The following is a 24467-nucleotide window of genomic DNA, read 5'->3' as shown; positions in this document are numbered from 1 at the left end:
AAAACAAAAAAAAAAACAAAAAAAAAAGGAGTTTGAACAAGCAGAACAAACGAATCAGATACTTTTTTTTTTTTTACACTGCACACCAGTTACAAAGACTGACACACCAACAATGCAACAAAACGCTGACTACAAACACAATGACGCAACAGTGCATGAATAGGTGAATTTAACATACGAGTTTGACAGGGAAAATATGCAACAGGCGAATAAACCAAAATATGACGTTCACTGGAAGCAGCTTGTAAAAGTGGTGGTAAATTTAGGATCATGTTGGAATAGTGAAGTCAATTGTAATTGCTCTCATCACTCAGTTAGCAGAAAGGAAGGTACACTATTTGTGTGTCTGTTGAATAGCTGATTCAGCTTGGTTGTCTCCAGAGTGGGGCAGAAGGTGCGGATACAGCCGCAGAGGTGTGGAGGTGAAGAGTCAACAGCCACAGCCTAAAACACACAGCTATAAGTAAGGATAAATTAAAAGAATAAGAATAAAAAGCACAGGTTTGCAGGCCTTACAACACACCATATGTGATTAAAGTGTACGAAAAGAATTTCACATAAAGTGGAAATATGGATGAGCAGGGAGGCAGAAAGGCAAAATGAATAATGTGGGCATCCATGAGTGATAAAACTATCGAAAATAAGTAAGAACCAAATGAGAAGTAATGATGAAAAAGTAAGAATGTACATGTCGGTGAAAGGGGAGGAAAGGAAAATAATCCTTGATTAATTATACACTAATGCTGGAGCAAAGTACTGACCAACCACTGAACTCCTGCAGGGGGAAACACAGAAACACAAACAGTTTGTCTCTTTATTCTTGTTCAATTTCTTTTCTGCACCTTTCATTCTTTCTTCCTATCTCAGTTTCCTTCAACTCTATCCTCATCTTTGGGCCTCCCTCTCCAGGTCCTTCCCTCTATTTGCATCTGTCATTTCTTTCTCTCATCGGCTTCCTTCATGCTTTTCTGAATGTTTACCTCTTCCGTGCCTTTAAATACCTCTTGCCTCCTTGTCTTTCTCGATCCAGTGTTGAGAAGGTTAATCTGAAGTATTCAAAATGTCCTGCGCTAATACCCCAAGTCTCCCACACATATGAAGAAATGCATGCACACCAGCAAGTACTAATTCCCCAAACCCATTGAGATTTCCCTTTAAAGGCTTCATCTACAAAGGCTCAAACTCGGGATGTTTCTCCATCGCAAACACTAACTGATTGTTTCGCCCTCGCACCAACCTTGAGAAAACTAGCTGTAGAAACATCAAGGTGAAAGAAGCAGTTGCTGCATTCACAATGAAGCCTGGTCCAAGTCCCTGGACACGAGAGCTGATCTGAGAGGATTCGGGTGGATATTTGCCACAAGGAGGGAACAAGATCGAGGAGCCCAATAGGTCAATCAAAGGACGACGTGGAGTTAAGGATCAGCCTTGTCAAGGACTTCCAACTGTCAAGCGAAATCAATTTTTGTGGGTCCCAGCATGTCAGGTGGAAGGAAATTTAAATTGAAAGTGGAGCGAATCAGCAGTGGTTTCTGAGCTTTTGTTGGGAGAGCTGTGGAGGCATTATGGAGCCAATGGCACCCAGCTGTGAGTGATTTCAATACCTAGAACTGTGCAGCTGACTCACAGCTCACATTGGTTTTATAGCAAAAATTCAAATTAACAGGGTAAAGCGCTCTAATCATTTCTATTAATTTTTACATTTCAATCATTCCAATATATCTCAATCCCTGGTTCAAATCCTTCTCATATCATTTGAGTAAGAACACAATGACATTGAAAGCTAAAGGCATCTTTATTTTTTAGCAGATTTGGACTGTGTAAAGGCCCAGTCACATAAGCATCAATTAATTTCAATTAAATTGACCTTTGAAGGAAGTGAGAGGCGGAGAGCGAAACATGGAGAAAGCTATCGTACCTCCTTAGCTGCTTAGTTGTAACATCCACTTTAATTTAACCTCCTTTGTTCGGATATAAACTGCCCCACAAACAAGAAATGGTCTGTATGCAAATTATGAGACAAGAGTTGATGGTACAAATATGTCTCTTGAACAAATTGTGAACTGTTGTGTATGAACTTGCAAACTGACTGTACACAAGCCAGCTAGCTCTGAGAGCTCTCTCACCCTTTTTCATTAAAGTCTTTATTCAATAACATTTTGTATAATCCTGGGAACCAAATGCCAGTAAAGGTCAGCAAGCTAGCCATGTGACTAGTCATGACATCACCAAGCCTCTAGCAGACTGTTTCACTATTTTGCAAAGATGAACAGATGAATTTTGCTGCGCCACTTAGCAGTGTGACTCGGCCTTGAAGAGCTGTATTAAGATTTGTTTAAAAAAAAAAAAAAAAAAAAAAGGTAAAATAAGGACAGATTTAATATTCTCTGATTTGCCATGCACAGCTTTGTTTGTTTGTTTGTTTGTTGTCCATTTAATGCAAGTTGTCCCTAATTAGCCGATTCTGTTCCTAAACAAATCACCAGTTGGAAACGGTTCCATTATTCTCATTTCTTTACCCTACCTATCTTTATGTTTAGATCGTTGTAGTGTAGGAGAGGTGTTGTTGGTTCAGGCATGATCTGAAGTGGACTGTAGCTTATTTAGATTCACAAAACAGCCCCGGGCCCCTCCCCCATTGACTCTCCCTGCCTGCACAATACTTGGCCAGGATTGTTTCTTTGACTTTGGCTAATACAATTCCAATATGTGAGGGTACTTAAAACCTGATTATGCTGCTCTGGCTATCCACAACACAGCCTGACAGTCTGATGCTAAGTAAGTAAAGTGATTTGCTCCTGAATTAATATAGTCGTTGAATAATCGAATTAGAATGCAGTTACAATGACTGTCAGACTCTGTTAGACTTTCCTCGCTCTGCTCCCACAGGACAGGAGGTTGTAAGTTGCCACGAGACACAGAGAGAGAGGCAGGGGTATTAATCAAAAGCACACCTGCAATTCATCGGCCCATTTTTCATTCTTACAAGCATGGATGTAAAATCTAAATGCACGTTATACTAGTTATTTACAGTGAAGAGTTATTGTTAAGTGTGGCTGAAAGGGTTCAAATACCCCACCACTTCTCTAAATCACCAAGCTATTAGCATAAATGAGCACATTTTTCATTGTTGGTTATGGGTGGCTAAATTTAAACCTTGGTTTCTTGTGCTGTACGGACATATGGGAGGAGATATTAAGTCTAGGTACTTTTTGTAGGTACAATTCTCTGCAGACACCGAGTTAGCAAATTTTGATCTACTTTTTGACTAAGTATTTTTGATTTGTCAAAGCCAAACCTATCGGCTTATTTTACCTTTTTCTAAAGCACGGCAGATTATCGATCAGGTGATTCAAATAGCTTGCTATTGTGAACCTCGGTTCATTCAGAAATTCACAATACTGGGTTCAAAAAAAAAAGCAACACAAGAGCAGCATTGCTCTGAAAACACAGAAGTGGTATTGATTGTTGTTTTAATTTGTTGTGGTTGTGGAAATATTCCACAGAAAAATAACACATGGGTCAAAAAGCATGGTATAGATTTTGGTAATGTGTCTTCCTGACAATACATGTTTCTGGCAGTGGGTTTGATAGCTTGATAATCAGACTGAATTGTTTTTTAGTTATTTAGTAGACAGATATTTAGCAGACAGATGAGTTTATGACTACTACATTGGCGGAACATGATATTTTTGATGTGAAATGATTACACATTGATCAGATGTGATCATAATCATAATCAACAGAAAATTAATTGGCAACTACTTCTGATAAAAAGAACTATCAGTAATCCTGTGTGATCCTCTATTATAAAACTCAGACTCTTCAACCACTCAGGATAACATAAAATCTATGCCACTAATGTGTTGTTGTAATCAATGTACAATCGTTTTTACAGCACAACAACAATAACCAATTTGGTTCAAGTGAAATAACTCCCAAAACACTGAGAATAATGGTAGTGGGCTTTCAACTGTCTGCTTTTTAGTTATTTATTTGGAGAAGAGATAAACAAAGATATAAAACACGCTCACACATAGGCTAGGTTTCACAGATTGTTCATTGCAGATAATAAAAAAAAACCCTGCGGCAATAGTGGATTTCTCTGCTCAGAATAATTCAGAGCGAAGATTTCAGACGATAAAGAAAACAAAGAGGAGAAGAATGAAGCAATCTGAGAAATAAAAGTGTGTGGACTTAAGCCATAACTATGAGAAATGCTACAGATCTGACTGATGCTGCATGCTCTGGTGAACACTCACTGTAAGTCAGTCATTGTTGTGATATTTAGTGCATGAATAGATTTATACTACAAGTCTATTTTTTTTCATTGTACACTGTGATTGTGGATTGTTTATTGGATATTTAGGTCAAAAGCAATTAACTAAGATGCAAGAGATAAACGGTCACACAGGTTTCATAGATTGTTCATTGTAGAGAATAGAAAAATCCCACAGTGAAGATTTAACAAATACATTCAGTACCAACATGTGACTTAAGTTAATCACATTTCCTCATTATGTTCATAAAAATGCAATTTAGGAAGGATCACATTCCCTTCCAAAACATGTTTACTGTTTCAACTTAGTAGTAAATATATATATATAATTTCACTGTGCCTAAATGTTGCTTTCACTACTTTGACGTGTCACACAATGTAACACAGCATGACAAAATATTACATTTCATATTTGAACGACTCTGGGAATTTAAATAGCCAAGTAGGTACTAATCCACCTAATCTGAACTCAGTGTTAATGGACATAATCTTAGTGGTTATCGGTCTTCATGTTTAGCCAGCACAGGGTCCGTGAGGCATTTAAGGTGAGATGGATTTCGCACCACCATTCAGGCAACTCAAGACTCAAGAGAGGGGAAAAAACAATGAGATTATACTCCTCACAGACAGAGGAAACTTTTGCTTCTACTTCTTAAAAACATGCAAGGACACCTCTCAAGGTGACAGACTGTCCGCGAGAGGAATTTCATTAAACAAAAAAAAAAAACAAAAAAAAAAAACAAAAAAAAAAAGCAATTACTATGTGAGTGTAGGTAGCATAATGTTTTCACCCCCTGCTACCGAGGTCAGACATCAACATTATGACCCATCCTATTCATTAGTGTCCATCAGGGGAGTTTGTATGGTATCACATAACTTTTTGTTTTGTTTTAAACGTAGGGAAAATAAGATGGAGTAGTTGGTAGATAGTGGGTCGGATATAGGGTGGAGAAAGAATTTTGAAGTAAACCTCATTGCCATTCAGACCTGGCATTAACATGCGCCTTCAGTGAGCGAATAACAAGTGGTCAGCTCTGAGCATATCGGTTCACACCTGGCATTAGAATGCGTCTCCACATGCGTCTCCAGTGACCACTTGTGATCGGATGTCACATCCCGCTCTATATGCAAATAACAATGTATGTGTTGTTGTTTTTGAGTGAGTGAGTGAGTGAGTGAGTGAGTGAGTGAGTGAGTGAGTGAGTGAGTGAGTGAGGGGTTGCAAGGAGCACACAGTTCTACAGTGAAATAAGGTTTTAACCATTTTAAACTGTTATGAAAGTGTGGCAGGCCTAATTAGATTGTGGCAGAGGACATCACTTGAGTAGGCGGTGCATCTTGGTTGCGTTCTAGTGCTGAACGATGAATCGAAATTTTATTGAAATCGCAATATGGCCAGGTGCAATATCCAAATCACAGAAGCTGCAATTTTTTGATAAAAAGGTCAAATGTGTCACAACATATCATAAATGAAGCATTATGGAGCTACAGAGAGGCCCCAAACTACGAATCATAAGACATAAGAGAACATGCTAGTTTGGTAAAGACTCCAGCAAAATTCACATAATGATTTTTTTTTCCCCCAGTGAAAGTGAAATGTAAAAAATACCACCACATTACCACTGTCAATTTCCACTACAACTGTGACTGATATCACAATCGCAGGTCTGAACAGGGTCATTTACACAGTATGTCAGTGTGGCACTCAGTCAAATGCAAAAGCTACTGCAGCAGAAAAGACATTTATTTGATTAAAACTACTTGTTACCTAAACAGAAATTAAAACCTAGTTTTAAGAATTTGTTTTGTGTGGAGACAATTCCTTTATGACTTTGCTGACAGGAATTCTGAAATATGGCCTCTTTTGGTTTAATTTTTTTAACATCTCAAAAGGATGAACTACAAATGAGCAATGATAAAAACTGAGATGCTAATAAACAGAGAACTTCCGACTTAGATTCATATGACCCATAAACAAACTGAATGTAACTGTCTCACTTTCCAACCATCAGTAGGTTGCAGATAGTCATACAGGCAGAGTCAAATACAATTGCAAATTGCAAATTTTAGTGTACTGCAAATAGCTGGAAAGACTCTCCTGTCTCTTTTAGACAAGTTGATGCAGTAAGATTCATTGAGCAATTTATGGCTGCAACTGTAGGCAGCACACAACAAGGCAATCCAATACAGTCTGTTGTTATTGCCTATGCGGCTGGGTGATAGTATATTTTGCAGACGTGGCCACAAGCTGTATACACTGCAGAGATGCTGGAAACAGTTACACTGATTTATTCAAGCAAGCTACAGCAGCCAAATGATCTTAAATTTCATTATTTGGAAAATTCACTTCCTATGTTTGTATCAGAGGATTTTTTGGACTCTCTGGCCTGCACTGGCCTTTCTGGTGATCTGAACTGCCACCCTCAAGGTTGCCATCACCCTCACATATCATTTGTGACAACCGTGATGAAAGAGACAAACTACATGCCTCGCTGAAATACCACTGAGCTCTTGAAGGCTGCATTTTAGGCCCGAACACAAAAAGACGACAACTGCTCCATTTTTTCGTCACTGGGTGAATTTGCCAGCAGCTGTTTTGAACTTGACCATCACACTACTTAAAAGTCTTTGAAGGAAGGACACGTGAGACAAGCTGCTGGCTCTCTCTAGGTATATTTAGGCCCAGTTTGAGCAGAACTAAAAAGCAAATGTGCAAACAAACCACTGGAGGCAGGAGAATGTTATAACTTTCAGGAATGAGTTCAACTGTCTTGTGTGAAAGGAAAAACCTCACTCAACACAGAGACTCCAGCAGCTCTCAGCACTTCCAACAGCATCTAAACTACAGACTGCATGAAGCAAAGGACCTTTTTATTCAGCCTGCACCATAAAAATGTCATTTCATGGTAGCTGATTTCTAGGGGTGGGAGGAAAAAAAAGAAAAAAGATTCAGTTAAGTATTGCAGTTCTTTTTTTATTATTTTTCAATCACTATTCTGATTCCTGAATCAATATTTATTTTATTATTTATGATATATATATATATATATTGAGCCAGTGTTTTAACAGCTAATTAGCATCACTACCTGGTAACAGTTTAACTTTCCACTAACAGCAACCAGCTAAACCAGACCTTGTGAACCTGAAGTCGCAATATATATCAAATCGGCACCCAAGTATCATGAGAGTATTGAATCAGGAGATTATTATCCCAACCCTATACTGATTTCACTGAGTTTCATTTTCTCTCCATTTCAAGATACTAATCTCTAAAATGATGCTACTGTTGGGCTATGGCATCCTACAAATCATATCAAATACCTTCAAATTACTGCAAACTATGTTTGTATGTTTGATCTCTGGATGTGATTTTACATATATATATATGAATCTAGCAAATACAGATTTGTTTCATAATATCTGTAGCGTAGCAAAGCACTTTGACTTTAATTTCCTACAAAGACCTCTGCCTTTTCTTTGATTCATCAGCTTTGAAAGAAAGTTAATATATTATTAGTAATTCTTTCAGCTTTGAGTAATGTCTGTAGTTTTTTTCTCAAGCTACATAAAAACCTCAAAACACAATCTTGTATCAAGTCTGAGAGGCAAAACCCAGGGCAGAACAGAACTGCTAACCAGAAGCTGCTGCTTCTGACTGTCTCAGATAAGTCTATCAACGTATTTCAACTCCAGTCAGAGACATTTCAGTGAGTAAATTAAACTGAAACTGTCAAAGTGGAGGGACAGAAACACTATTGAAAATGGCGAATTTATATTCCCCAAATTATACAGTTGCTAAACGCCTCTACGAAGTAAACAAACAATATGCAAATAGTGTGTAATTCTCTGTAATAAAGCCTGACACAAAGAAAAGCTGGCAATGCATTAAACATGGATCAGTATTTACTGGTTGGTTAAATGCGAAAGGATGGAAAATGAATGTAAAAAGCATCATTTCTCCACAAGACCACTGCTATCATGAGGATAAATTCTCTTTTAGCGCCGATTATAATTAATGTATTGGTGGAGAGAACCTGACCGGCACTGTTCCTCTGAAAGTCCACTTTACTCTGCTGTTTGAGGACTATTAGCTCAGAACTAATTATTTGCATTGGTTTTTACTTACTTGTACGCCACGATCTTTTCTTAAGGATCTGTTTCATCACAGTGAGTCTGGCCTCAGGCATTTCCTTTCTCCAGTCAAGTGTACTCGAGACTATAAGCAGGCATTTTATGCAGTGGAGTTTGAGCAGAGGAGAGGGAGGCTTTTTGCTGTTTAAAAAAAAAAAAAAAAAAAAAGAAACTTTTTCTCTGCCACAGCATAATACCTAAACACCTCCCACCCAATATGCTTCAGTGCCAGTCATCCCTCTTTTGCCGAGCTAGGATCTAAAGTTAAATGAATCGTATACACAGACATACAGCTGTGAACCTGCAGTATATTTGTCACTCAGACAGTAGGGGAAAAAAAAACACGCCAATGCCAGAGCTAGTATGTCTTCTGCCAGTAGCAAAATAATCACATTAGTCCTTTTCATCTCTCCTCCCACCACCTCCATCTCTGTCTTCTTCACCATAGTCATTATGTCTCAATGATCCCCTCTTAGTCCAATTCCTCTCTCTCGCCCTGCTTGCCAAAGTGCCTCTCTCGACAACGGTAATTCTCATTAATTATCACCGCAGGCATGTTCCAGTGCCAGACAGCCCCAGGTGGCAAGCCTTAGTCAAACCTCCTTGTTCCCGTTGGAGAGTCGAGCTGGGCTGAAACAAGAAGGAGGTCAGAGATCTTTACCACCCATCAGCGCAGCAGAGGTCAACCTTGTGTACAAGATGGAGGCAGATTAATGGTTTGGTTCCACTGATTGTGGATCTAAACCTGACTCTGACGGTCAAAGCTGGCTTTTTTGATGGAAGATACCAACAGTTTGTGGCAATATCTAGCATCATTTTCCCTCACAAACGCTTCTAAAAACAGCCAATTATTTTGTGTTTCCTCGTATTGATGCAGCTGCATTTTGATAATGGGACACTAAGGGTGCTTTCACATATAACCTGTCTGGGTGAATTCTAACAAACCCTGGGGCAGATTTAACAACCACACTGAGATGAGTTTGCGGTTTGAAAGTAGACCAACCACATCACTGCCTGAACAAAGGCATTTGATTTCAGTATATATTCACAAGCTATTAAATTAATCTGCTGATCGTCAACGGTTAGGAAAGCAATCTTCCTGATGTGTAAGTGTTTTATTGCCTATGTTTATTTGGTAACCTTGGTAACACGAACATGACTTCTGGGATAAAATCAATCCCAGTGAATGAGAGAGTGAAAAAAAGTGTGTTTTTGGTGTGACAGCATAGCAGATCCACCACAGGACTGAGTGATAGTACATATTCGAATTTAGCTTGTATTATATAAAAAAGGTAAACTACTATCAAATTCACCTGCTGATCATGGACTATCAAACACGTGATCCTAAGTAATCTGATTACTTAGATCTGATTCTCCCTGGTGAACCAGAAAGTGAAAAGCAGTTCAAAGAGAGGGGTGTGGTGCCCGGATCATACTCCATTTAACAGTTCCTCATTAAAAAGTGAGTGAAACATATAGAACAGTAACTATCTACATAATATTATGGTACAAGAGGCCTCTTTTTATGACATTATTAATGACAGATGAGATCCAGTTACAGCTCTTTGTGACACTAGATAAGATAAATGAATGAGTGACCTGTCAGTCCAAATGACTTCATGTTTATAGCTCTTGGCTTGTTTGTTTGTAAGTCTGCATGTGTTTTAAATCCTATATCTTTCTGCAGATAACAAGTCATTCATTCAAGGTCTCCAATCTAAACGAGCCTATAGGTCGTTTGTCTCAACCTTAATATAAGACCCATAAGAGCAGAGCAACAGCAGGCATACCAGAGCTCTGTCGTCATGGTAACAATGATAAAAATTGGTTGTGGAACAATCATGGTTTGGGTAGGTTGCGGCAAAAACAAACAAAAAAATAATTACCTGTATAGTACCTTCATCGTCATGGTGACAATAAATAAAACACACACTTAAGGTTGAGGAAAAGAAACAACGTTGATTATCAGTTTCAAAGAGGGAAAACAAACAGTAGCCTCCTCTGGAAGTTTTATGTTTTGTCGAGCCATCTATCTACCCACCTCCTCCTAAACCAGGCTGTCACCTGACTTCCTGCTTTGCCCCTATTTTTTTTTTTTTTTTTTTTTTTTTCTAACACTACGGCCACTAGAGGTCATCTAACAATAAAAAACGTAACTATGGGTCATAATAAGCTGCTGGCACAGACGACCTATGGGCTCGTTTTTAAAAAGGTAGAACCATTATTCAGTTGTATGAAAGCTATTCTAACTGAATGTTTGTGTTCAAATACTCATACCAGTACATCCTCCAGTCAAACCCACTTTACTATGAAAATGTAGGTTCCCTAGTCTCTAGACTTGTACAAAGTCTCTCTCCAGGCCAAATGGTGTCATGACAGATAGGACTGGGACGACACAAACTACAAGGATCAGACAAACGCTCCCGCCAGACAAAGTGGTAGATGACACAGAGGGAAAAAAAACAGCCTTGGAGGATTAGAAAAGAATAAGCTCTCATGGGAAAACGATGAAACTCTGGATAATATAGGAATCCAATCTACATCGGCACAGCGTCATAATCCTTCACCTCTCTGGCCCCCGTCCCACCAGGAAGGGGTGATTTCACTCATCGCTATGACAACAAAACATCTCTCAAATACAAGACGTGCCTGAGAGGCCACAGTATCTCATTAACAGTTAATGAAAAATCTGAAAAGGGGAAGGGGGGGGGGGGTGTTTACCCCATTTTTGCAGCATATTTTAACACCTGCTGTACACTGAGGACACTTTTCTCAACAGGGGTCATTCGGTTTTAGCAAAAGTCACTTCAGTCAGCCAACTCCTTCCAAAAACATTAGAGACAGAAGCTGATCCAGCTATAATGTAAAATATACTCTGTGAGGGCTCAGCAAAAGCTGCAGTGTGGCCATTCCCCACAAAACCACCTCCAGTCACTGTGAGGAATATACCATTTAGCAAAATGAGATGTATAAATCTCCAACCCAGCAGTCCACCTGATATGCAGCAGCAGGTAATTATTCAGTTATGCATATTAAAAAAAACAAAATCACAAAACTTTATGGCTCAGAGCAGACAATCTCTCCTTGTGAAATGCTATGTAGTATGGATAAACAGCAGCGCACCATTCTTACATGGATGTGCATAATGTGGCAATGTGCACCGCTGAGTTTGACAGCAGCAAACAGAGGAACAGCGGCTCAGCAGTTTAGATTAAATTATTATATGAAGATTAGTAACAGAAACTGTCACATCATCACAATGGTTTGAGCTGATGCTTGGAGTCAACGAATCCTAACTGTGAGGAGAAAAACAGAACATGAAACCTTCCCATGTGAAACAAATGTCATGTTGACAGAGAAATCATTTATAGAGGGCTGTAGGCAAGACAACTGTGACTACATCCTCACCCTCAGCTTGAGACCAGTTTTATAAAGGAGCTAATAGGAAACCCATGTGGGGAAAAAATACATTCAGCTCATTGTACTCATAAGATTCAATCATGGGTACTCCATATTTCACCACAATGTATATCAACAGCATGAAAGAACCCAGAAAACAAGCCAAACCAGCAAAAAATAAAAAACAAAACAAAACAAAAAAAAAACATAACCACAACAACAAATTGTTCACTATGAACACCAATGCAAACGCTGTACATGGATAGATGAACAAAAATGATGATCAGAGCCAAAACAGCCGCTATTAATGTGCAGGTTAGAGGAAGCAGCAGACACTTACCTGGTGAAGTGTTGATTCTCCCAGTGGAGCAAACACGCAGCGATAGACTGGGTTTAAAACATGCAAGGAAATGTTGCAATACCAGCACAGACAGCACATATCACTCTTAATATTCAAACATGAGTATTCAGATGTTACCACAATGTATATCAACAGCACGGAAGCCAAACAGCCAGCAAACTAGAAATGACTTCAGCCACCACCAGAACATGATTCACTTTCAATTCCAATGCAAACAGTGCACACAGACGGACAGAAGTATAGTTAAGCAGATTATCATTGAGGCCAAGACATCAACCATAAAACACATCTGAGAGGGCAAAACAGCAGCCAGCCATATCTCCCAGCACAAAAGCAGAAGCAGTATCCATCCACAAAGTGCATGTTAGAGAAAGCAGCAAACATTTCTCTTAGTGAAGCGCTTATTCTCTGTATCCCAATGGAAAACACAGAGTGATGGACTGACATTTAACAAAATAAAAAACACACTCTAGTAGCTCCAATATTCACAAGGCCAGCAGGCCCATCTCAAAACCAGCTACCAGGTCAGTTCTAAGTAAATCTTCCATTGAAACCATTTAGACTCATTGAAGCACAAACTTATTAGCCCCTAGAATTCCCAACAAGCAAACCACATTCTCCACATGAAAGCACATCGTTCACAAATAAATAGCCTACACCTTTACACGAAACCCTGCACAGCCACAGGAACAAGCGCTTCAAACAATTATAACGAAAACATAGCAGTGACGGCAGAGCTAGAAACAAAAGAGCGCTTACCTTTATGGAGTTATGATGTGTCAAAGTCCATACCAGCTTCATTATGGTGTCTGTCTCCAAACTGTCCTGGATATTCTGCTCCTCAGGTGAATTTATAAACTTCTGTGTCCAAACCACTTGTGCGTGACAGTGCTAGCTGTGTACAACATGCTAGCTGTGGCTATCTGCCTGCTGTGTTGCTGCTTCGGTTAATTTGGCGTCATGTTTTCCACCTCCAACCAGTTCAGCATTTCTCCTCGCTCCTGCTAGCATTTCCTGTCGTTTTGTAGAGTTTCCTTGGGTCATGTTCCCCTTGGCTCTTGAGCACCACTCGACCTTCGCAACCGCCGTAGTTAAGTTGTTACATTTTGCTTCATGAACAACCATGGGGTTTTTTTTCTCATCCTGTAATGTGAGTAAATTGCTCACGTCTGAGTGGTCCGTCCGTCAACAGGTGAGTAGAAGCCGACCTCCTTGTTAGGTTTAAATAAAAACTTTTTGTCATAATTTTGTGAAGTTGTTTGTCGTCATTTGACGAAGGTAGTTATGAGACGAACTCATTGGAAACCCGCCTTTTTCACAGCAGTCTTGTCTTGTCGCAGTCGGTGCGACTAGTAACTGGCCTCAGGTGTCCCAGCCCCCCCCCCCCAAATCCTGAACCCTCACAGATTGATTTGACGTCACCTGGTGAGTAATTGAGTGTGAGAGGCTGCAAGGACTCAAAATTGTATAAAGAGGAATGGGACAGCACTTCACATTACCTTGATGATGCCAAAACATTTGTATTCAATTGTGGGTTTAGACTTTTGATTGTACGTTTTTATTCCCTCCCTTCACTCTCTATTTATAAAACAAAAATTAATAATGTTGGATCTGTTCTGATCCAATTTAGTTATTTGGAATTCATCATCATGTCGTCATAGGACAAATAACACCACAGTTCAGGCTGTGAATCACAGATAGCTCTGTGTTCATAGGTTCTGTAGGATACTGCCTTTTTTCTTCTAATGCTAACATTAGGGTTCGTTCCTTTCACACTTGTTGGTTCACCGTTCTTCTTCTAGCTTATTATTTCTGTTTTTTATGGCCGTTGTTTGCCGTTTTTCACGCTTCCGGGCGTCCCCTGATAGCCATGGCAACCCCGTGTTTAATGTCAATACAGTTGAACTGTGGGTAATTCCCTCAGGTGAGGTCTGCAGAAATGTGGACTTACGGAAAGTGTGCATACAGGCCTCAAAATGTTTGCTGGTGAGCCCTGATGACCTCAATGGGTTGACAGTGGGACAGGGATAAATAATAATAATGAATGAACCTCAAATTTTATATATTGTTGGACAGTTAGATTTTTTACAACGCGTCATGTTTTAAAAGTTCTTCATATGGTTGGTTGGTCATATACACACAAATGTAGTGGAGTAAAAAATATTACCCTGTGAAATTTATTGGACTACAAGTATCAAGTAGCAGAAAATTGAAATATGAAGTAGCCTACCTCAAAACTGCAGCTACTTACAGTACTTAAGTAAATCTACTTAGTTATTTTCCATTATTGATGCACAGTACATACAGACCCTGCTATCGTGAGTTTGGGGAGAGTGGCTCTAGGAATGACAGAAATAAAAACAGCCTTATTGCAAATGGGTGTTCTGATTGGATATACACTCCCTGTTCATTTAATTAGGTACATCAGTACAATCTAATTCGATCTAGTCTAACAGCATATTCTACCTTTTAAAAGATTATAATGCCCAGTTTTTATTAAAATTTTCCAAGAGGTGTTAATTTAACTGTGTTTATTACTGAGGTCCTAGGTAGTGGTGCTGTTGTACTAGACTACATTATATTGAAATATTTTTCTATTATTTTTTTTCCACTCAGGTCTGTAAATAAACATCTACAATTTTAATAATAAACGTTGAACTGATCATTATTATCTCTGTAGAATTTGTGGCTGAGCTGTTGTAGCTGGATTAAATTAGAGTTTTCTGGTGTTTCTGAAAAACTCTCCACTGAGTGTGTTGCAGCCAGTAGATTATGCTTGGATAGCTTTTTTTTTTCTTGTATTGCTGTATTGTGCACACATATTGTACACAGGCTTGGCCTTATTTGCTTGAATTTGTATAATCTGATGTAGTCTACACAAATAACCAGAAAAACCAGTGACTGTAAGGGTCCTGAGCTGGGGGCTTTGTACAAAAGTAAAGTTAATGCTTAGCTATTCAACATGATGGAATATTTTATTGTGCACATACAGCAAGCATTTTGTCATCCAGCTCTATAACTATCTACAAACAGACAACATATCACAGCTAAAAATTGTTGTTTTGAAAATCATCCATGGAGACGACTCAGGTCTGAAGCTCCACACATTGTCGCCTCACAGACAAACTGTAATGATGGCAAGTACTTTGTGCACATTACACCTCTCATGCTATGCGATATCTAAAGATCATATATACTGCACATCAGGATATTGATTTGATTCACACCCTGAATTAGGAAAGTTACTGAATATGCATAGTTTTTGGGAGATAACATCATGTCAGCGGGCAGTTCAGAGTCTTTTTTCAAGTGTTGTATTTTCAGCACATCACAGAAAGTTGGTGAATCACTGAGGAGTACCAGTTTTATGCTTTAACAGCATAAATAACATCTCAAACAGCAAAATCCACACCAAGACTAGATAATGCTTGCTTTGCATAAAGCCCCCCCCCCCCCCCCGCTTTAAGAGATAACGCACTTGTTTATCTGCTTTCACAGAAAAAAAAAATATGTTTTTCACTGTCTCTGTCAAATTTAAGTTCTAAGCAACTTTAGTACAACATGAACCCAGAAGCGTGAGATACACAATCTGTCTTTTAAACATTCTGTATTTTTCTGGCATTTAACTGTCACTGGTACATCTCCAAGATTTGATACATCAAGACCTTTCCAGATTTGATGGTAAAAATGTTTCATTTAAAATTAAAATAAGGAGGTGATGTGATTAGAAAGCATGAAATTGAAGTGTTGACACGCTGTAAGATCACCTGTACAACCTGAAGAAACTCCAGCCAACTTAATCTAAGCTTTAAAATTAGATATCAAATTGGGTCATGATTCTAAATAAATTCTAAAAGTAATTTACAGTAGTGAATGGGCCTGTTTAGGATCAGTACTCTGGGTTTGGTGATGGGGATGTCAGTTTGTGGTAGGAAGCAGGTTTTTTCCTACATTATCACTGGTAGTGCTGCCAGCTGTAGGTTAATATCATTTCTTCAGTGCAAAATCTATGCAGTCACGCATGCTCCCTATAAAACAAGCCTGACCTAATAAAAATTGAGATACATCAGAATGTAATCAGCCATATACCCAGGGGGTGCATTAATACAAACGGTCGTTAAAACACTTGACAGCTACAGGAACAAATTACCTCCTAAATTGCTGAATGGAACAGTTTGGCAGCGTACTCTTAACACCGCCCTGTTGTAACAGATTCTGTCTGATTTGGGTCATTTTTTTAATGACAAATTTATTTTCTTAGAATTTACAGAAGCTTTGAGGAGGAGAAATGTCAGTGATATCAACGATGAAACGAGGTGCTTGCTGTTGTTTCCCAGCCACAGATCTGTCTCTCTGTTTGGACAGAGACCCCTGAAGGTTGAAGCAAATCTGTTTTTTGTGGCCCAATCTTGAACCAAGGAGCGGCTTGATCAAGTTGACATTTAGCTTGAACACAGAAGTCACTCCATAGCAGTTGTGGATTGGAATTAAATGAGTTCTAAGATGATGTGTACTCAATTTCTCAATGATAATGGGCTGAGGGTCGGTATGTTTGCCTCCGTACCGAAGACAAGGTGATTTCTCTGATTTACATTCAGTAACTCCAGCCAGAGAACAGGCAGTTGATTGGTGAAATCATATGTTGTAGCTGATTTGATCACATAGCTTCACCATAAGAAATAATGGAACCCTCAGGGTGTCTTTAGATATTAGAGATCAGTTTGTGCCATCCAAATTTCCCATTTATTCTTCTTCTGTTCTTCTTCTGCCTCACAGTCATCATCAGCACTCATTTTCCTTGGAGACCCAGTCTGCAATATCTTCATTTTTGTTCTTCTTAACACTTAATGGCAGCGTATACAGTGGTATCCTTTTGAACCTGGGACAGATGAAGCCTCACAGCATCATATTTAGGTTGAGATACTCAGGCGTGACGTTCCAGCGGCGGACAGATGGTCATTGGTTCTCGTTGCATTGCAGTGCTATAAAAGTTGCATCATTTCCTTTTACTTACAAGCACTTGGAGACAATTAAGGCCTCGTCTCCCCCTTACTCAAAGGCAACTGCTGACTACTGCTGCCATGGCAACCTGCATTCAAACACACTGGCAGAGTTTTGTTTTTAGACTTTATTGATTCATTCATTCATAAAACTGCTGTTACCACAATAGATAAATGTGTCTTAATCCCATGATGTCATATATTTGATTGTATATTTGATTTTTGGTTTGAGACAAATAGCGCCACCCTGTGGTCTTTTATAAAGCAGTTTACACTTTTGTTGAATATTGTATGTCCTGGGGCCAGTGTCACAAAGATTCTTTAGACTGGCCTGTAGTGTCAGGTCAATGAGCTGTTCCTTTCGCCCTACATTCTTTGGTTCAAGACACATCCATCAAGTCAAGTCAATTGATTTGTATGACGTTTTATACACAGCTCAACTCAATGTGCTTTACAGTAATACATGGAAAACACAAACTACAGTAATCTTTCAGTCACACAAAGTATACTCATAGGTACACACACACACGCACACACACACTAAGTACCAAAAGCCCAAGAGAAAAGAAATATTTTAAGACAGTTGCAGCAGATCTTAGGTCATCAAGCATTTTGGGCACCAGTGACTAATTGCATCTTTGTCCGATTTCATTTTAACTCTAGGTACAGAAGACACATGCCTGAAGATCTGAGGGTTCTGACTGGAGAACAGGCAGTGAGCATGTGGGAAATACAGGTAGGGGACATACCATTTAAGCCTTGTAAATAAACAATATTCTAAAGTCTTTTCTGTATTATCCAGGCAACCAGTGATGTGTTTTCAGTACAGGTGTAATATCTTGAATTTTCCTCAACCCAGTTAGCATTTTGGCTGCAGCATGTTGGATGAGCTGGAGTCTACCTATTGTCTGTTTGGCATTACAGTAATCTAATCTGCTGGGGATGAATGCATGGACCAGTTTTTCTCAGTCACACTGGGATAGGAAGCTCCTAAATTTGGAAATGTTTTGTAAATGACAGAAATCTGTTTCATATCAGTATAAACTGATGCAATACAATAATTGATACTATCCCTCCAAGAAATTTCATAATACTTTCACAAAATTTTTCAAGTAGCACACTTGATTCCTTTAACAAAATAAGAGGAGGAAGGTTTATCATTTGTTTATTCATACATCGTACATCCTATAATTGATTACATTAAAAATGAAGCTAAATATTGATAACACTTCATTTGCATATCAGTAGTGAGTAATTCTGCAAATTGACAGCATTTCACCTCAAGTTTTAAGTGCCATTTTGTCTTTCACCATGTGTATTTTGATGCAGATCTAGATCCAGATGTGAATAAAATAACATTTCAAATTGGATCAAAAACATTTTGAATCATTAAGATACATTTAATGAATTGTGTGGCCTTGGTGGATATATGCAGGCTGACTGCTTTGTAGTTTTTCCACCATGTTTTTACATGTTGAGCTGACGAATCTAGAACATCTCCCTCTTTTTATCTCCCGTTTCATGTTGGCCTCACGCTACGATCACTACAAGTCCAAGTTGTTCCCATGAGCTACTTGCAGTCTTGTTAGCCATGTGGCAGTCAAACATATCAAGCAGCTGAAACCATTTTAAAGCCTTCAAGCTCATGTTGTGATGGCTGGCAGTATTATCACAGCGAGCCATGTCGGCCCAGCTTTGGAGGCTTGCGGGCAGCCCGGGTCGCTGTATAGCTGGACAGCCTCATCCCTGACTCATTCCTCTGCTGGGTGCACAGCAAGGTTATGTCATTCCAGCAGGCATACACACTGTGGAGACACGGCTTCTGCCAGGCAGCATCACAGCACCGCTGCTCCTGTTTGGATGATCGCAGCTTATGCTCTGTACACTCTCTCTCTGTCTCACAGTGGAGTTGTTTTGTCATCGCTGCGAGAGTGTCAGTGAGGTCGCGATCGCCTCACCCTTGATTTACTACTCTGTAAATGAGAGCATTCACACCTAATTTGATCCTAAATCATGTGGCAAACATAAATCTCACAGATCGTCATGGCAGGTGCAAAGGAGACATGATCAGAAAAATAGGGCTGCATGTGTTGCAAAGTGGAAGGAGCCATTTTGGGCAGCCCTGGTTTCCCATTCATTTTTCCTATAGACAATGTAATGTGGTTCACAGGTGAGGATTGGACCGGGATGAAACTCTCTCAGTTGAATCATCAGTACAAAACGTTAACAGCTGTTTTATTTTGGATGAGAAGTCAAAGGTCCAAGTTTGTGTACATAAAAACTTTTTAGGTAATCTTTAACTACGACTCCCAAGGGGCATTTCTGTGAGAAACATCTAATCACCGAGCCGAAAATTCTGTTTCATGCGTGGCTAACGGCAGGTGGGGGCTAAAGATAACAGTGGTGAGAAAACCGAAAACACAATCTGCAGCTTAAATCAAATCACTTTTTACATTCTGCGGTTTGGAGTTGTGAGTGAATTCAGCAGCTAAAGCGTCGTGTTTTGTTAACTACTGAAAGAAAAAAAGTGACTTGTGAATACAGAACAGAGGGAGAAGCAGCCCCCCCCCCACCACCACCACCACCACCCCCGCCCCCCCACCAGAAGGATGCGCCTGGTTAATTGACCAACCCCTCCAGCTCATTTTATCATTATCACTTCTTTCCCATGCAATTTCATCGACATTTCAGCTTCTCTCAGTAGTTTCTAACTGCCAACTTCTTTCAATATTTGAAATGTTTCAAGTGCAAATTTCCTGCAGGCGGCTCATGCAAATTCTCGTTTTCTACAAGGATTAATAATAAATCTTAGTAATCACGGTTGGCTGATGATTTAATCAACGATGGATCACCGCGCGATTGTTTATGATGCCTTAACTTTGACCTGAGGCTGAAACCTGAAAGCTGTTAAAATGGAGTGTGTAGTTCACCTGTTCCTGTATTCTAAATTGCATTAAATAAGATTTAAACGCCCCCTCAGTACAGATTTTGGTTGTGAGTGGCCAGAAATAACATACGTAGGAGTAGACTGAGCTTTTCTTGTTCATTTAGTATCATCTGTTATTGTGATGTTCTTACTCATTGATATTCTCTGTTTTTGTTGGGGCTGTTTTGATTGGTTGTCCCTTTTATTGTTTATATATATATATATATATATGTGTGTGTGTGTGTGTGTGTGTGTGTGTGTGAGTGTGTGTGTGTGTGTGTGTGTGTGTGTGTGTTTAGGTTGGGACAGCATTATACGAAAGGTGTGTATTGGGAGCACCCCAGTGGCTCACCTGGTGGAGCACGCACCATGAAGGGTTAGCACAGCGCCCATGGGTTTGAGTCTGACCTGTGGTCCTTTGTCACCCCCCCACCCCACACACACACACATGCACACACTGTCCTGTCTCTCTCTCACTGTCGCTATTGGAATAAAGGCTTAAAACACCCTAAAAAGATAGTATATTTAATTTGACTATTTGAGTATCTTACTCTAGCGATATGTTCAAAACGAAAAAAAGAAAAAGACAAGAAATATGCCAAATAACACACCTGTGCTGGAAGTGGCATCATGCAGCTTCTGACATTAGATAACTGTTTCTTAGAGCCATATAGGGCGGATAGTTTAGCTGTTCAAAACAAGCATAAAATGATTAGAAAAACATTTTAGCCTTTGAATAATGAGCTTCACATAAACCAGCTGGCATATGTAGATGGATTAGCATCACAAATGGTTCTGTGTTGTCGCAAACAAAACAAAAACAAAACAGAAACTTCACCTTCTCAACAAATTTGATCCTGACTTTTTTTTTTTTTAATATTCAACACTTTAATTTTTTCACCTCTCAGTGTGATTGAGAATTTGCTGGCACCCAAGAACTCATTTATGCCCGGCCTATTACTCAACCAATTCTTCTCTTGTTTTGCCAGAACTAAACAACTTCATCTGTCTACACAGGAAATGAAATGACTTTGTCTTTGGTAGTTACTCATTAGTGGCGTTGTTCATTAAATTCCCCCAACCCGAAATGTCTGATGTCATAGCAGATTTTTCATGCCAGCTTAGAAACCAATGCATTCATTTGTTACAGGGGATGATTGTGTTTCATTTATACTTGCGATGACAGCCACATCATTTTGAACAATACATTTTTATACACAAGTGAACATGTTGTGTCATGCATTGCTTATGAGATCAATGTAATGGAATCAGGCTAAGGAAGGTTTAATGATGTCATTGGTGGTAGAGCGTTGTGTCATATATTCACATTTGTATTATTGTGTCCATCTCCAGTATATTGACAGGAACTATCTCACTCTGTAACCAAGGTGAGTTCATATAAATAAAAAGTCAAAAAGGAAAAAACAAATTCATCATCTTCTCTCACAGAATGATGGATGATCCAAGACAAAATATAATTTAATGGTTGATAAATAAATCAACACATTTACAGAACTCCTTATCTCCAAGCTTCACAACCGCAATTACAATTCTCCACTGTTATTCCCAACCATTACCCTTGGAAGGTGAAAGACACTGAAAAGCTTTGCACATGGTGAAGACAAAGAAGAAGAAAAAAAACACGAGGTACCTGGTGTGTTAGCAGCTGTGCCACGCTCTACCGTGTTGAAGGCTTGATGAAAACAGTGCTGCACTTGACTACCAATCTACCACCCTTGGGAAGGGGTGTAGGTTTTGAATGAGCTTGATATCCAGTGAATGAGAAATAAATGCCTCTCTTAAGTACCTGTCAGCAATGCGAGCGGAGCAGCAGCTGTGTTACGCTTCACTCAAAGCTTTTTAAAGCATCTTTGGCTGAATACTGGGGATGTAGAGGTTAGGGAATAAGCTCATGAAAACGTAACTGCTCATATTAATACATGACAGATTACACTTTCATTTGACATTTTAGACATTCAGCTGACACTCTAATTTAGAGGAATTTAAAGCGAGTGAAGAAGGACGGTAACCTTCAGTTGCTACATCACCACAAATACAACCAAAAATCAGGATGTAATTAGGACATTCAATTTAAAATATACATAGATAGACACATCTTTTTTATCTTTGTTTTAATGGCAATGGAAATTTAAAACAATGTACTTAGTGATAAAGATATTCATTGTCGGCTGACAGATTTCGGCTTTTGTGTCAAGAATTTTGAAAAGACAATTTCATAGTTGTCATTTAATGAGACTAAACCCGTTATCAGACAAAGAGCAAACTCCACATGCCAATGAGGACAGTGGGATATGGTTGACAGCTCCAGAAAAAGCTAGCATTTCAGTGTGTTTACTATAAATACTAGCTGTGTCCCAGTCCATGGGCCACATCCTTTCAGGGGCTGCATTTGAGGACCCACTGTGTCACACTAGGTTGTTCGGTTTCCAAGGCTCCTTCAAATGCGGCCCTCTTTTCCTGGCCATCCAATGGGCGGCTCCTTCATGGCCCAACCTATCCCAAGATTCATCGTAATGAAAGAAAAAAATGCCGACAGAGAGCCTGAGGATTATACTTTTAAATGTAAGTATTGGGCTTCAGCTCAGTTCAATGGGTACAATTGGTTAAAAAAAAAAAAAAAACCAAGGGACGTGAGTGAAGTGTTGTCAAGGTTTTTCCACAACAGTAAGGGCGGGAACAGCAGATCGTCTCTTTACGGGTCGGGTTGCGGTCAAAAATGTGTCCACCGACGGATGCAGCCCCTGCATTGGGACACAGACACTGTGTATACATATGAGACTGTCTTCCCATGACAAACAATAGCATCAGTTGTTTCAGAAGGAGCCTAAAAAAAATCAATGTTACATTCAAGTGGCCGCGCCCTCTAGTGGCCGTAGCAGTTATGACTGTTGCCCTTGAGGAGCAAAAGAAGTGATGTCATGTGCCTTTTTCCTCCTGACAGTCAACATTTGTTTATTTTAACCATGACCATGATCGTTGTCTGACCTGAACCACATGTTTATTATTGAAACCATGGTGACGAAGATGACAGTATTGTTTTATCCAGAACCTTGAGCTTTCTGTAAACCTAACCAAGTCCAACCATAAAACCATAACCATACAGCAGCGTGAGATTACAAAACATTTTCATGACATCATCCTGCTAATGGCGCTTCAGATCAGAAAACGCTAACTTTCAAGGAAGTTTACTGATGATGCATTCTAGGTCTTGGATGTGCTGAGAGATTCCTCATACTGTAGCGCTGGCACAGTGCTCACTAAAATACTGTACTTTGTGTGTGCATGTTTGTCACGTCTCCTTCGTGCCAAGTTCCTGTTTCCTCGTGCTTTAAAATACCATTATACCTGTCCTCCCCTCTCCATCCTCCTCCTCTCCTCTCATCACCAGCTCTATTCTTCCCACTTTCTCTCTCTCTTTCTCTCTCTCTCTCTCTCTTCACATTTTACATACATCTCCTGTCCGTCTCCTCCCCCTCCTCCTCCTCCTCTTCCTCCTCCTCCTCCTCCTCCTCTCCCCTCATTAGTATTCATGACAGTGTGGCCTATCTATCCCAATGAAATGCTGTTGCATTTAAAAATGTAACAGGACTCCAGCCATCACATTCTCGGCTAATTTTGGATCATCATGATGAAAAATCACCAAGGCTTCCCTGAAGCCTCTGAGCCGGAGCCAGGAGCCTCTCTCTGTGTGTGTGTGTGTGTGTGTGTGTGTGTGTCTGTCGTAAATCTGTTTACACAGTCACAGTATCTTGCTATGGGAACAAAAAGCAAGTCCCCTAAATTGTAGGATGAAGACATGTTTTAACTAAGGTTAGGGTTAGGTTAAAGTGATAGTTCAGGTTATTTGACGTGGGGTTGTGTGAGGTACATAGTCAGTGTATTACCTGCAGACAGGAGCACTGGCATAAGAGCCGAGCGATGTGCTGCTGTGGACATGGTCAGCAGAAAAAACACATTAGTTGAAGTGTCACTTTATTTTGAATTATAAACATTTTCTCAACCAGTGAACGTATTGTTACGCACAAGCACTCTTATGCTTTGCTCTTTCTGATTCAAACAGCTGATCTCCAGTGTAATACAGTGTGCACCATCCACATGGTAGTACGGTATAGGACAGTGCGCTTGTGTGTGATTGAGTGCACTGTGGTTCTTTAGATTATGTCATATAAATTCATCTTCAACTTAAGTCTATAGTTATTACTATATATTCTGTATTAGTACAGATTTGTGTCAGTGTGTCCAGCTACATTGATTACAAGATATGCAAGTGTCAACAGTGCAACAGTTTTTTTTTGTTATCTTATGTTTTGCTGGGTTTTTTGTCAAAGTTACTTTTTGTCTTTGTTTCAC

Source organism: Seriola aureovittata, chromosome 19 (assembly GCF_021018895.1).
Source record: "Seriola aureovittata isolate HTS-2021-v1 ecotype China chromosome 19, ASM2101889v1, whole genome shotgun sequence".
Lineage (NCBI taxonomy): Eukaryota > Metazoa > Chordata > Actinopteri > Carangiformes > Carangidae > Seriola > Seriola aureovittata.
Note: the sequence above shows the minus strand (reverse complement) of the source record.